The sequence below is a fragment of the Eriocheir sinensis genome, chromosome 50 (assembly GCF_024679095.1).
Source record: "Eriocheir sinensis breed Jianghai 21 chromosome 50, ASM2467909v1, whole genome shotgun sequence".
Taxonomy (NCBI): Eukaryota; Metazoa; Arthropoda; class Malacostraca; order Decapoda; family Varunidae; genus Eriocheir; species Eriocheir sinensis.
This window is the reverse complement of record NC_066558.1, coordinates 371,822-385,199: the sequence shown is the minus strand read 5'-3', so window position 1 is coordinate 385,199 and position 13,378 is coordinate 371,822. Positions and strand designations below refer to the sequence as shown.

General features: G+C 38.8%; 1 non-coding gene across 50 annotated transcripts in view; it reads left to right on the top strand.

Annotated features, from left to right (window-relative positions):
• The window catches only part of LOC126982067 (uncharacterized), a 30,592-nt gene that overhangs the window by 7,753 nt on the left and 9,461 nt on the right, over positions 1-13,378 (top strand). For 22 of the 50 annotated variants that reach the window (XR_007734482.1, XR_007734491.1, XR_007734484.1 and 19 more), the window contains one exon: positions 90-4,104. The exons of 10 other annotated variants lie outside the window; for them this stretch is intronic. This is a non-coding gene — a transcript (uncharacterized LOC126982067). Of the gene's footprint in view, positions 1-89; positions 4,105-12,395; positions 12,832-13,211; positions 13,270-13,378 lie in introns of all 50 variants that reach the window. 18 more of the 50 variants (XR_007734501.1, XR_007734494.1, XR_007734504.1 and 15 more) reach the window with 6 other exon arrangements.

The window sequence follows — 13,378 nt, the reverse complement described above, 5'->3', positions numbered from 1 at the left end:
AAGGAAAGAAAAGAAGAAATAGAATAGAAAGTAAGGAAAAAAAGAAAGGAAAATTATGAAACTGACCACTAACCTCCCTTTTCTTCCAGGACAACCAAGAAAAGAAGAAAGAAGAAGAGAAGGAAAAAGACAGAAGAGAAAAAGGCTGTCACACATCACACAGGAATCGCAGCATCAAGAGGAAAGATTCAGGCTACATATAAATTTAAAATGCATTCCGAGGTCATAGATTTAGGCACAGGGCATCTTTTGGCCACCTCTTTGGATTCTTTTTAGGAGCAGCAACTAGCGGGCTTTGTTTTTTTTTTTTTTTTTTTTTTTTTTAGCTGTCTCCTCTGTTTAAAGAAAATAAAATGTGTACCAAGGCTATATTATGTTCTGGGTGTGTTGCAAGGAATATTTCACCGTGTAATATACCGGGTTATATTTTTACGTGCATGTATGTACTATGTGATATGTTTACGCATCTGCGAAGGCGATATATTTAAACGTAACATCCCGGGTTATATATTTGTAAGTGTATGTACTAAGCGATATATTTTAAGCTTAAGTTACCGGGTTATATCTATAAGTATGTATGAAGCGATATATTTACGTACATTCTAAGCGTAATGTAATATTTAAACGCAACATCCCGGGTTATATATTTGCAAGTGTATGTATGAAGCGATATATTTTAAGCCCAAGGTACTGGGTTATATCTGTAAGTGTATGTACGAAGCGATATATTTACGTATATTCTAAGCGCAATGTATTGAGTTAGATATTCGTAAGTGTGTGTACTAATCTATGTATTTCCGTATCTACCATTGGGATATATTTTGAGTACGTGCTATGGGAAAATACGTATGGCTATTAACAACATCTGCATGGGAAAATATTTAAGTGTATGTGTTAAGGTATATATTTACGTATGTACCGAGGGATAATATTTAAGGGTATGGTCGAAGCGATATATTTACACAAAAGGATATATTTTAAGGATAAGGTATTGGGTTATATTTCTACGTATATGTACTATGCTATATATATAACAACATCTTTGGCTTCTGCATGGCAAATCTAACATCCTCTTCGACTATCCACATTAACCCTTTTGCTGCTGCTGCTATATTAACAACAACTATGGTTTCTGCATGACAATTTTCGCTGCTTTGGCTATTTACAATTTCCACGGATTTGAGTATTGAAACAAACAATTATACATGGTTTCTGCATGACAATTTTTGCTGCTTCGGCTATTTACAATTTCCACGGATTTGAGTATTGAAACAAACAATTATATATGGTTTCTGCATGACAATTTTTGCTGCTTCGGCTGTTTACAATTTCCATGGATTTGAGTATTGTAACAAACAACTATATATGGTTTCTGCATGATAATTTTTGCTGCTATTCGCTCATTCGTTTCCGCTTCCTCTATCGCAATAACCCGCAATGCTGCTCCGGCTATTACTACGCGTGTACTGCCCAGAACTTTAATCCACCCCAACTTCAATATCTCCATTTAAGAGAAGCATAGACCAGGCAAGAGTCTGTAAATAAAATCCACTTGCGTTGTTGCTCCTTGGGCTGCAGCAGTGACCCGAGCAATTAATTTCCTGACCAAGGATAAGAGGATTAGGCCTACAGGGGACACCTCTTGAAAAAAACGCACCATGACTTTTACCTCAAATCAAGGTGGTGTGGAAATAAAGTCAACACACGAATGCACACACAGTACCATACACCCCGTTATACAGTGTCTCACCCATACAGGGACACACACACACACGGTTGAGAGGGCTGATCCTCGATGATGTATGGTTGAATGTCCGCAGTACAGGTTGTACGTAATGATTTCTGTTCACCTGTACGTAACAGGAAAAATGGTTGATTAGAATGCCTTGGTCCATTTCCAGAGGGCCAATTCTTGATGACGTAAGGTTGTATGTCTGCAGTAAGGGCTACACGTAATGATTTCTATACACGAGCAGTTATACGTAAGAGGAAGACGAAGAATGTTTGTTTAAGGTCAAAAGGGCTGATTCTTGATGATATATATGTATAATGCATTATCCCATACACTCCATGCTTGCAGGAAGGGTTACACATAATGATTTCTATACTCAAACTAATAACAGGAAGAAGAAGAACAAGATTTGTATAGGGTTGAAAGGGCTGATCAACCATTTTTCGAAGATGTATGTCTTTATTGCATTTATCCATACACTCCAAGCTTGCAGGAAGGGTTATATGTAATTTCTACACACAAACTAATACACATAACAGGAAAATGAAGAATAAAGATGTTTGTTGAATTTTGAAAGGGCTGATTCTTGAAGCTATATGTCTGTCTTGGATTCTCCCATATCTACACTCCAAGCTTACAGTGAGAGTTACACGTGATTTCTATACACAAACTAATATATGTAACAAGAAAATAAAGATTGAGATGGCTGTATAAGGTTGACAGGGCCGATTCTCGACGATGTATGTCTGTATTGTGAATGAGGTGTTTGTATAAGGTCGAAAGGATTGATTATTGATGTATGTCTGTATTGCATTCTCCCATACACTCCATGCTTGCAGGAAAGTTTTATTTTTATTTATTTATATTTTTATGTCGTGGCCTATTGCGCTGGTAGGCTTCTTCCCAGTGGATCCTGATGGTCGGCCCAAGGCTTCTTCCTGGTGGGGCCTGATGGTCACCCCAGCCCATCTCGACGATATATGTCCGTATTGCATTCTCCCATACACTTCAAGCTTGCAGGAAGGGTTATAGATATTTAAATTTATGCGGAGCAGGAGAATAAAGAATGAGATGTTTATATAATGTTGAAATGGCTAATTCTCGACGATGTATGTTTTCTCGAGTGTTTCATTGGGCTAGTTATAGGCTGTGGGACCACGACCTCCAGAGCCGATGATGTATGTCTGTATTGCATTCTCCCATACACTCCATGCTTGCAGGAAGGGTTATACGTATTGATTTCTATACACAAGCATTTATACGTAGCAGGAAAATGAAGAACGAGATGTTTGTATAATGTCGAAAGGGTTGATTCTCGAAGATATATGTCTGTATTACATTCTCCCTTACATTCCATGCTTGCAGGAGGGGTTATACATGCTGAAATTTATACGTAACGGGAGAACAAAGAATGAGATGTTTGTATAATGTCGAAAGGGATGATTCTTGAAGATGTATGTCTGTATTGCATTTTTCCATACACTCCATGCTTGCAGTAAGGGTTATACATACTGAAATTTATGCATAACAGGAGATTAAAGAATAAGATGTTTGTATAATGTCAAAAGGGCTGATTCTCAACGATGTACCTATGTTTTCTTGAGTTTTATGCGGCTAGTTATAGGCTGTGGGACCACGACCTCCAGAGCCGACGATGTATGTCTATATTGCATTCTCCCATACACTCCATGCTTTCAGGAAGGGCTTTATGCAATGATTTCTATACACTAACTATTATATGTAATGGGAAAATGTAGTGAGGTGTTTGTATAAGGTTGAAAGGGCTGATTCTCGACGATGTATGTATGTTTTGCATTCTCCCATACACTCCATGCTTGCAGGAAGGGTTATACATACTGAAATAAAAGAATGAGGTGTTTGTATAATGTCGAAAGGGCTGATTCTTGAAGATGTATGTGTATTGCATTCTCCCATACACTCCAAGCTTGCAAGAAGGGTTATACATACTGAAATTTATGCATAACAAGAGAATAAAGATTGAGATGTTTGTATAATGTCGAAAGGGCTGATTTCGTAGATATATGTCTGTATTACATTCTCTCATACACTCCGAACTTGCAGGAAGGGTTATACATGCTCAAATTTATACGTAACAGGAGAATAAAGAATGAGATGTTTGTATAATGTCGAAAGGGCTGATTCTCGACGATGTATGTTTTCTTGAGTGTTTTATTGGGCTAGTTAGGCTGTGGGACCACGGCCTCCAGAACCGACGATGTATGTCTGCTTTGCATTTTCCCATAGGCCTACACTCCATGCCTGCAGGAAGGGTTATACGTAATGATTTCTATACACAAGCAAGTCTACGTAACAGGAAAATGAAGGATAAGATGTTTGTATTAGATAGAAAGGTCCCATTATTGATGATGTATGTCTGCATAGCATATTCCCACACACTCCATGCTTTCAGGAAGGGCTTTACGCAATGATTTCTATACACTATTGTACTTAACGAGAAAATGTAGAGTGAGGTGTTTTATAAGGTTGAAAGGGCTGATTCTCGACGATGTATGTCTGTATTGCATTCTTCCACACACTCCATGCTTGCAGGAAGGGTTATACATACTGAAATTTATGTTACGAGAATAAAGAATGAGATATTTGTATAAGATCGAAAGGGCTGATTCTCGACGATATATGTCTGTATTGCATTCTTCCACACACTCCATGCTTGCAGGAAGGGTTATACGTAATGATTTCTATACACAAGCATTTGTACGTAGCATGAAAATGAAGAACGATCGAGATGTTTGTATAATGTTGAAAGGGCTGATTCTTGAAGATGTATGTCTGTATTGCATTCTCCCATACACTCCAAGCTTGCAAGAAGGGTTATACATAATGATTTCTATACACAAATTTATACGTAACAGGAGAATGAAGAATGAGATGTTTGTATAATGTCGAAAGGGCTGATTCTCGACGATGTATGTCTGTATTGCATTCCCATACAGTCCATGCTTGCAGGAAGGGTTATACGTAATGATTTCTATACACAAGCAAGTCCACGTAACTGGAAAATGAAGGATAACATGTTTGTATTAGATAGAAAGCTCCCATTATCGACGATGCATCTCTGAATTTCATTCACCCCCACACTCCATGCTTTTAGAAAGGGCTTTACGCAATGATTTCTATAACTATTATACGTAACGGGAAATGTAGAACGAGGTGTTCGTATAAGGTTGAAAGGGCTGATTCTCGACGATGTATGTATGTATTGCATTCTCCCATACACTCCATGCTTGCAGGAAGGGTTATACGTAATGATTTCTATACACAAGCATTCATACAGCAGGAAAATGAAGAACGAGACGTTTGTATAAGGTCGAAAGGGCAGATTTTTGAAGATTTATGTCTGTATTGCATTCTCTCATACAGTCCAAGCTTGCAGGAAGGGTTATACACACAATTTATACGTAACGAGAATAAAGAATGAGATGTTTGTATAATGTCAAAAGGGCTGATTCTCGACGATGTATGTTGAGTGTTTTATAGGGTTTTATGGGTAGCTACGCTGCGGGAAGTCCAGAGCCGATAATGTATATCTATATTGCATTCTCCCGTTCACTCCATGCTTTCAGGAAGGACTTTATGCAATGATTTCTATACACTAACTATTATATGTAATGGGAAAATGTAGTGAGGTGTTTGTATAAGGTTGAAAGGGCTGATTCTGGACGATGTATGTCTGCATTGCATTCTTCCATACATTCCATGCTTGCAGGAAGGGTTATATGTAATGATTTCTATACACTAGCTATTGTACGTAACGGGAAAATGTAGAGTGAGGTATTTGCATAAGGTTGAAAGGGCTGATTCTCGACGATGTATGTCTGTATATTGCATTTTCCCACACACTCCATGCCTGCAGGAAGGGTTTACGTAATGATTTCTATACAAACATTTATACGTAGGCGCTTGTAGTAATGTCAAATGTAAGTTAAATAAATGACTGTTGGATTATTATTATTATTATTATTATTATTATTATTATTATTAAGAGGAAAAAGAAAGAAGGAAGGAAGGAAGGAGAAAAAGAGGAGGAAGAGGATAAATAAAGGAAGGAAAGGAAGAATAAGAGGAAAAAAAGAGGAGGAGGAGGAAAGAAAGAGGAATAAACGAAGGAACAAGGAAAAACGGAGAATAAACAGAGGAAGTAGGAAAACAAGAAAATGCGAAAGAAAGGAGGAAGAAGCATAGAGTAAAAAATGATCAAGGAAGCACAGAGATAAAGAAGGGAAGGAGAGGAGGAGGAAAGAAAGAGGAATAAACGAAGGAATAAGGAAAAACGGAGAATAAACAGAGGAAGAAGGAAAACAAGAAAATGCGAAAGAAAGGAGGAAGAAGAACAGAGTAAAAAATGATCAGGGAAACACAGAGATAAAGAAGGGAAGGAGAGGAGGAGGAAAGAAAGAGGAATAAAAGAAGGAAGAGGGAAAAAACAGAAACAGAGGAAGAAGGGAAACAAGAAAATGCGAAAGAAAGGAGGAAGAAGAGCAGAGTAAAAAATGATCAGGAAAGCACAGAGATAAAGAAGGGAAGGAGAGGAGGAGGAAAGAAAGAGGAATGAAGGAATAAGGAAAAACGGAGAATATAAACAGAGGAAGGAAAACAAGAAAAAGCGAAAGAAAGGAGGAAGAAGAATTGAGTAAAAAATGATCAGGGAAACACAGAGATAAAGAAGGGAAGGAGAGGAGGAGGAAAGAAAGAGGAATAAATGAAGGAATAAGGAAAAACGGAGAATATAAACAGAGGAAGGAAAACAAGAAAAAGCGAAAGAAAGGAGGAAGAAGAATTGAGTAAAAAATGATCAGGGAAACACAGAGATAAAGAAGGGAAGGAGAGGAGGAGGAAAGAAAGAGGAATAAATGAAGGAATAAGGAAAAACGGAGAATATAAACAGAGGAAGGAAAAAAAGAAAAAGCGAAAGAAAGGAGGAAGAAGAATTGAGTAAAAAATGATCAGGGAAACACAGAGATAAAGAAGGGAAGGAGAGGAGGAGGAAAGAAAGAGGAATAAATGAAGGAATAAGGAAAAACGGAGAATATAAACAGAGGAAGGAAAACAAGAAAAAGCGAAAGAAAGGAGGAAGAAGAATTGAGTAAAAAATGATCAGGGAAACACAGAGATAAAGAAGGGAAGGAGAGGAGGAGGAAAGAAAGAGGAATAAATGAAGGAATAAGGAAAAACGGAGAAAATAAACAGAGGAAGGAAAACAAGAAAAACCGAAAGAAAGGAGGAAGAAGAATTGAGTAAAAAATGATCAGGGAAACACAGAGATAAAGAAGGGAAGGAGAGGAGGAGGAAAGAAAGAGGAATAAATGAAGGAATAAGGAAAAACGGAGAAAATAAACAGAGGAAGGAAAACAAGAAAAAGCGAAAGAAAGGAGGAAGAAGAATTGAGTAAAAAATGATCAGGGAAGCACAGAGATAAAGAAAGGAAGGACAGAGAATGAAATAATGATAAAATAATAACCATAGTAAAAAAATACGACGCCAGGGCGATGTGGCACCCCTGTCTGTGGGTCAAAAACAGGTCAAGCATAGTGAAAAACAGGTCAAAATTGAGTCAGATTTTGTATTTTAAGATAAAGTGAAGTTATTTAGGCCTAACACCTGAGAAAAGAGCCTAAATTTTGCGTTTTAAGGCCTAGAATAAGTTGATTTGGCAAGCCTGCACATGGCCGGATGGTTCTTGTTTCGCGGGTTTTTATATTTTCTAAGGGTTTTATTCTTTTACGGTCATTACTTTTATTATCATATATTTAGACTAATTTATTTATAACTCATTCCCGTCTGAGATCATTTATAAAGTAATTGAAGGAACTATCATGGCGCGCGGCGGTGTCAAATGGCCGCGGTCCGCATTTCATATTTGCCGATTTATAAGCCAAAAACTACCGTCCACGCCACATTAACAACATTTAATTATATTTCGCTTTGAGATCATTAATTATTGATGGGTTTGGGATATAATTACAGGTCAGAAGGAGGGTATGAAGCAAAAAATCTGGCACCACTGTGAAAAAGGAGGGAAGCGAGGCAGAGAAGCTTGCCGCGGCCGCCATTTTAGGTTCAGTCCCGGGGCGACTTCCATCAGAGGAGGACGTGTGTTCAGTCGCTCCTCTTAATTTCGCCTAAATACCCCCTACAGCCCCTCCCCCCCCCGGTTATCATGGCTGCAATAGAACATAATTAAGGTAAGCTAAAATATAGAAGGGTGAAAGTGCTTGCAATACGGTTTTAAGGGAAATTAGTTTGGGTTACAAGGGGGGGACTTCCCGCCATTTTTTTTTAACATTTTTTGTGACGGCGGTGTGGCTTGGCAGTGACGGACGTATGCAGTGTTACGCAGTGCCAGAGAATGCCACACGTTATTATCTCTGCTTACGTGAGAAACTATATATATGTTACGGTGCTGTGTGAAGTGACCGGCTGTGAGGCTTGGCAGTGACGGACGTGTGCAGTGTTACGCAGTGCCAGAGAATGCCACACGTTATTATCTCTGCTTACGTGAGAAACTATATATATGTTACGGTGCTGTGTGAAGTAACCGGCTGTGAGACTTGGCAGTGACGGACGTGTGTTCAGTGTTACGCAGTGCCAAACGTTATCTGCTTGAGTGGCAGACTAATCAGCTGTGTTACGATGCTCTGATGGTGTGCTATGTTGCGTCTATAGGTGTTAATGTGACGGGTGTGGAGGCTTGACAGTGACGGGTGTGTAGTGTTACGCAGTGCCACACGTTCATCTGCTTATGTGACAACCTATATATAGCTGTTACGGTGCTGTGTTGCGTCTACAGGTGTTGATGTGACGGGCGTGGAGGCGTGTGACGTGTATTGAGGCGTTAATTGATATTTTGTTAGTACCTGCCAAACACCTGCGTCTAACTCTTCTGTTTCTTCTTCCTCCACAGGTGTCGGGCACCCGGCACGTGAACTAAGATGGAGTATTGCTTCAGGGCGGCTCGCTAAATGGTAAGTGTGTGTTGACCTGCTGTTGCATTATGAAGCTAGGCCTGCAAGTCGGAGGGGGGGGGGGGGTGCTGCTGCAGCTCTTAGTTTTATTTATTTATCTTTTATTTTATTTATTTATTTTACTTTTATACTTGTTTATTTTTATTTATTGTGTGTGTGTGTGTGTGTGTGTGTGTGTTGCTGGTAAGCTTTCTTGAGGGGTCTAATGGACAACCCCAAGCCATTAGTGGTGCAGGCTAATTTTATTTGGTGGCTGCCATTATGTATGACTTGCTTGGCCCATGCTGCCCCACGGTGCTCGTCCTGACCAGTCACAGAAGTTAAGGTTGATTGAGGTTTGGGTAGAGTAGCCATATAGTGCAGTGGTCAGCAAAACTGCGACTTTTTAACCAGGTATCAGCGGGGATGATGTTTCTTAATGGTCCCCCAAAGTGAGAAAAACAGGAAAAAATCTTCACACACACAAACCATTTCATAATATATATCAAAGCATTTGTAATCAGTTCATGTGTCATCTATTTTTGGGGGGTTTAAATCATGGCACAAATTTGGCCCATCGCTGCTACATGGTAAAGCCACAAATATGGCCCGTCGCTGCTACCTGGTTAAGAGACCTGTGCGGGTCCTGCCACCTACTTGAAAACGTCCAAATTATCTTAGAAAGTCTCCAAACACTGAGCAGCTCTCCAAAGAAACTCTGGAGCGGAAGTCACATTAAAGTTCGAATGCAGCATGGTGACCAGATATATTAAGTACAGTTAGCGTGTAGTCTAAAAGTATGTTGTATTTATTCAGTCATGGTAACAAACTATAAAGGATTGGCAATAGGTTGCTGACATATTAAGTTGAAGGAGTGGCTTTAGAAATATGATAGTTTATTTTATGACAGGTGCAATTATTATTATCATTGTTATCTATTATTATTATTATAGTATATTTAATTATCTTGTCTGTGGGTATACTATCTAACTCCCATATAGATGAGGAAATTTTTATTGACGATCAACAGATTGGCCATCTAGTTCTCTTCAAGTTCTTTTCCTGGCTTACCCATGCATTGCAGACATGACATTGGATAATAATATTTGTTAGCCCTGATGAACCCTACAACATGGCATTATAGACAAAGTCAGCTTTTTTTTATTTATTTATTTATTTATTTATTTATTTATGTCTTGGCTTGTGGCGCCAGTAGGCCTTCATAGTAGGGCCTGATGGTAGGCCCCAGCCCATTGTGGCGCAGGCAAGTGTTTATAGTGGCGCCATCATGATTTTTCAGCATTTTCCATTTTAGACCCCTAGTTGCATAATATAAATTGTTGGGGGGTGTTGGAGGGTCACGCATCGTCGATCTAGCACAGTTTTTGTGCTATTAACACTAATTGTTTTGTAATTTCCTTTCATAATGAACAAATATTTCTTCAAACTTTATTTTTTTTTTTTAAGCCTTAAGTTTATTATGGATAGGAAAATAAGCACTTTGTTTTTGTATTGATGTTTTAATTTATTATGAAAAGAACTATAATTTACTACAGTTATGAGCTACTACTACCATACCGCTAATATATTTCCTACCATACCACTAATACATTTCCTACCATACCACTAATACATTTCCTACTATACCACTAATACATTTCCTGCTATACCACTAATACATTTCCTACTATACCACTAATACATTTCCTACTATACCACTAATACATTCCCTACTATACCACTAATACATTCCCTACTATACCACTAATACATTTCCTACTATACCACTAATACATTTCCTACTATACCACTAATACATTTCATACTATACCACTAATACATTCCCTACTATACCACTAATACATTTCCTACTATACCACTAATACATTCCCTACCATACCACTAATACATTTCCTACTATACCACTAATACATTTCCTACCATACCACTAATACATTTCCTACTATACCACTAATACATTCCCTACTATACCACTAATACATTCCCTACTATACCACTAATACATTTCCTACTATACCACTAATACATTTCCTACTATACCACTAATACATTTCCTACTATACCACTAATACATTCCCTACTATACCACTAATACATTTCCTACTATACCACTAATACATTTCCTACTATACCATTAATACATTCCCTACCATACCACTAATACATTTCCTACTATACCACTAATACATTTCCTACCATACCACTAATACATTTCCTACTATACCACTAATACATTCCCTACTATACCACTAATACATTTCCTACTATACCACTAATACATTTCCTGCTATACCACTAATACATTTCCTACTATACCATTAATACATTTCCTACCATACCACTAATACATTTCCTACTATACCACTAATACATTTCCTACTATACCACTAATACATTTCCTACCATACCACTAATACATTTCCTACCATACCACTAATACATTTCCTACTATACCACTAATACATTTCCTACCATACCACTAATACATTTCCTACTATACCACTAATACATTTCCTACCATACCACTAATACATTTCCTACTATACCACTAATACATTTCCTACTATACCATTAATAGATTTCCTACTATACCATTATAATACATTTCATACCATACCACTGATACATTTCATACCATACCACTAATACATTTCATACCATACCACTTAATACATTCCCTACTATACCATTAATACATTCCCTACTATACCACTAATACATTTTATACCATACCACTGATACATTTCCTGCTATACCACTAATACATTTCAGTAACATCTTCCATACATGCAGTGGTATTACATTACAACAAAGTGTGACTCAAACTCATTACTCACTACAGTTTGATACTTTAGGATCTATGTAGTACTTGGAAATATGGATTGAATTTAGCAACTAACCTTCATGTGTATATATATAATTGCTTGAATTTAAAGGCTTCTTTTATTTCTTTTATTTTATTTATATTTTTTTCATTTTCTGTACAAGGCTTTCCTGGTGGTCTTTTTTTTGGTGACATTCATTTTCTTCTTTTCTTTATCTTTTTTTCGTCTATTTATTTATATTTTACAGCATAGGGCAACAGAAAGAAAGTGTTGAATTTTTCTTTTAGTCACTGCACCTGTAAAACAGAAAAGTAAAGAGTGGTCAAGAGAGGTCAATTTCAGGTGGAGAGGTGTCGATGCACTTCGTGATAGAGGTCAAGTTTTAGGCAGGAGGCAAAGGTTTTCATCATTAATATATAAACTAGGTGTTCTATTCAAGTTGATATTCAATAAGAAATAGAAATGCAAAGTCTTGGTGGCATTAAATTTAATCTGAATCCGCTCAGGTCTAATTAATCAATAATTAATTAATTAATCTAATAATGCAAGATGGCGCCACTATAAACACTCGCCTGCGCCAGAACGGGCTGGGCCAACCATCAGGCCCCACCGGGAAGAAGCCCTGGGCCGATCATCAGGCCCCACCGGGAAGAAGCCTACCGGCACAATAGGTCGCGACGTAAAAAAAAAAAAATAAATAAAAAAAAAAATACACCCCACCTCGATCAATGTGACTGGACCATAGGCTCTGTGTGGTCTGAATATCTATGTAAATGATGCTTTCTGGCAGAGTTGGTAGCCTGGTATTGGTGTGACACTCCCTTCCCTCCTCAGGTGCTGTGTGTTGCTGCCCTCCACAGCACCAATGGCTGCCCTGAAAACCACGGCAGGGGAACCAGGAACAGGAGCTCAGCATCACTAAGTTAAGTACCTCACCATGACACTCTCATCTTTGCCTTCCTTTCAAAACTTTTTACTTCCCTCTCAAACCCCACCTTCTACTCAACCTCCCCCATGATTGTGAGTGAAGTATGCCTGCTGGTGCTGTCCCTGTCCGTCGGTAGGAAGGTGAATCGTCATACTGTCCCGACGTCGTAACACCCGGCACGGGGTGAAGGGACTCATGTAAGGCAGCGGCGGCGCCCTAAGGTGGGGAGGGCTGCGCCGACACCTCCACAGTCGCCTTTGGCGTCTGCTGGCTGGCTAGGGTGGTCTGACTCACTGTCTGGGTTGTTTGTCACACGCCGGATTGGGAACTGGATCTCCAGAGGTGCACATGTCACAGAGATGGTAGTAGAAGTACGAGAGATGACTGATGATGTGGCTGTACACGTCCTTTCTTAAGCCCTGTTCACATTGTGCTGACATCGACTTTTATGCCCCCATCTTTTACGATTTGCGACACTTTTACATCAAAATTTCCCTCCCAAGACCTCATGTACCCCAAGTCGCTGGGTTCTCGTGGCCCGGAGTCTGCACAGTGTGACCGGGACTTTATCTTGCCCTACGACTGTCATATGATATTGAGTATATCTCCCTTTGTGTTGTAGGACGTTGACTAATTTTTATTTTTTTCTTTCCCCCTCCCCCTTTTTTTTTTTTTCTTTTTTTTCCCCCTCCCATTATCGACTTCCCTGTGAGGTCACCAAGACAGCGGCCAGCCAGGGACGAGGACCACAAGAGGTGGAGGAGAATGAGGAAGAGGAAGGTGAGGTCAATCTCTTATTCATTTTTTATTCACTTATATTTTTAGGTGAGGATAATCTCTCTCTCTCTCTCTCTCTCTCTCTCTCTCTCTCTCTCTCTCTCTCTCTCTC